Below are 2,896 nucleotides of genomic sequence, written 5' to 3'. Positions count from 1 at the left end.
TAGAATAGGTGAAAATCCATTGAGTGTTGAATTATCTGCTAAAAAATTACTGGGAAATTCTGTGGAAAGAAGGCCTTTAATTGGCTTTTTTTAATTTCGTTTTTTTTTTTTTTTTTTTTAAGACAGGTAAAATAATAAAACTATAAATTGGCTACTTATGAAAGAAGCATACAGTGAAATCATACATTCAAAAAGAAATCATCTAAAGTATTAGGACATTTTACATATTTCAAATGTTAAATAATTTAAGTATTAAAGAAACATTAGAAATATTTAATATTTTGTACTATTTATATGTAAAATAAGCAATTTTGTGACTGATTGTGTGAACTTTTGCATACATTCAGTACAGTTTAAATTATAAGTGAAATATTTCTGTAGAAATGAAACATTTACATTTCAGAGTTTTGTTAGTGTTTGTAGTATTTCCTAGTATTTGGATAATTCACAAATCAAACTGGAAACCATGATCCTCAGATTTTACACAAATTTGTGGAGTTCATGCATATTTAATTAAAGCAAATATGATAAAGCAAATATGAAGAAACTTTCTGCACTAGTACAATCTACACGAACATTCAAAACTTTTGCATCAGAAACACTTATTACATGGGACACTAAAGACTGGAGTAATGGCTGCTGAAAATTCAGCTTTGTCATCACAGGAATAAATTACATTTCAAAATGTATTCAAATAGCAAACAGTTTTTTAAAATTGAAATACTATTTCACAGTATTACAGTCTTTACTGTATATTTGATCAAATAAATGCAGACTTAGTGAGCATAAGAGACTTCTTTCAAAGACATAAAAAAAAAAAACCCTGAATGGCAGTGTATATTAATGTTTCAGTTTTCAGACCTTTTCATTCAAAGCTGATATTGTAAATTGCACTGAAAAATGTGAAAAATAATTATTTTACACTGACACAAACAGACATAGCCGCTAGCTCTTACACACAATACTATACGTTGTGTTATAGAGGTCATGTCTGCCACACAGGGGGTCAAGAGAGAGAATGAGAGGAAGAAAGTGCTATAATTCACATACCCCCTCTGCGTCCCCCATAACAGCCTCTTCCTATATGTAGGGTGCGAGATCCATATGGGAGAATTATGCTAATTCGTTTCCAATAGCATATGCTAATTGTTGATTGTCTTCAATATTATATGCTAATTGTACCGAATTAGCATAATTCATTAACATTTGGGTCCTAATCACACAATGAATAAAGCTGATCTCTGAAGCCGCGTTGTGTGCCTTGACTTACTAATGCGGCAAACGATTAAGGCAGTTCTTATTTGCATATTGCTTAGGAGCTTGAAATATTAAAAGCGTCGCAGAGTGAAATTTGTGATTAGACCCTGATCAAATGTTGTTTCTTCTCCCCATTTAAAACACGTTGCTTTGTTGCCCCTGAGGTGAGGTGGAAATCTGGCGTGGAGGTTTATTTACAAAAAGAACACATTTGCAGACTTAAAGACATGCCTTAAAATGCAAATTACAAAGGATCGGCAATGTGTTTTTTTGCATTGATGTTATTCAACTTGAGTTAGGAAGAAATTTAGAGGAACAAACAAATGAATGCATTTTGTGTGTATCACGACAGCTGAACATGTTTGATATTTGATCTTATATTCTCTTTGAAATCCTCTGATTAAACCCAAATAATGAGGCCCACAAAGACTAAAGCCAAATGATTCTCATTTCTCTCAATGAGGTAACTCAGTCAATCATTTCATTTTTTATCAAAATGAATAAAAATCATACCTACTATTTCACAAAGTTTTCCTTCAGCAACTATAGCAGAATTAAAAAAAAAAAAAAAAAAATTTATATCCTTTGCAGTTTTGGTTTTCAAGTAAATTGATTAAGGATGTTTAGATATGTTTACTGAAAACAAAACAAACATCTCTTTTGTATGTGCTTGTCCTGTTGTGAAAGTGAGCACAAAAAGCACTTTAAATCTTTCGTTTCCTTCTAGTTCTCTTCACACCTGGGTCTGGCTCCTTAGGATAGGATTAAGGGCCACACAGCGGGGCCCCATGAGGAAGGGCCGACACAGAGGTAATTGAACAGAGCGTCTCTCACTCTTTCTCCGAGTCTGCCTCTTATTCGGCAGTTCCCCCTGAGAGTGTGAAGGCTGGAGATCTGGGCCTTTAATGAATGGAGAGTGTCATTAAAATAATAACCATTTCCTCAGAGATCATATCCAATTTAAATGCATAAGAGAAAAAGAAAAGAAGTACGCTGAAAATTGGAAATTGAAAAATCTTTGAGTTTTCTGCCATTCAAACAGTAAATTTAAAGCTTCTAAGGAAAGAAGTTCTTGTTTGTAGCTATTCCAAACTAGTTCCAATTACCGCTCTTTTTTACCTCCGTTTAATCCATTTGGGAGCCCCTCAGAAAGTTCTTACACCGTTAACCCCGAAACCATGATAAATTACTTTCTGCACCCTCGTAGAGGAGCTGTGCTCTGTTATACAACAAAGTTTATGTCTTCTTTTAAGAGGATATATTGGTGGAAAAATGCAAATAATTAAATGAAAACGGCAGTACACCTGCAATCACAAAGGACTGAGTAGTACCAGTGTCACGGAGCATTTTAATTTTCACCTGGTGCTGAGGACTGAAGTGTATTCTGTTTTTTTTTTTTTTTACCACCTTTAATATTATTTAACTAGTTTCATTTATTTCTCCTTGTTACGCCTCCACAATACCTCTAGACTAGATAACGCCAAGGTTGCAGGTTAGATCCCGGACGAGCCCCCAATTTGTTACGTCCTCTTTTTTAGTCTAGAGGTATTGTGGAGGCATAACAAGGATAAATAAATTAAACGAGTTCAAAGTAATATTAAAAGGCAGGGAAAAAAAAAAAAAAAGAAAAAAAAAAAAA

The sequence above is a fragment of the Sinocyclocheilus anshuiensis genome, unplaced genomic scaffold (assembly GCF_001515605.1).
Source record: "Sinocyclocheilus anshuiensis isolate Anshui unplaced genomic scaffold, SAMN03320099.WGS_v1.1 scaffold1364, whole genome shotgun sequence".
Taxonomy (NCBI): Eukaryota; Metazoa; Chordata; class Actinopteri; order Cypriniformes; family Cyprinidae; genus Sinocyclocheilus; species Sinocyclocheilus anshuiensis.
This window is presented reverse-complemented; position numbering follows the sequence as displayed.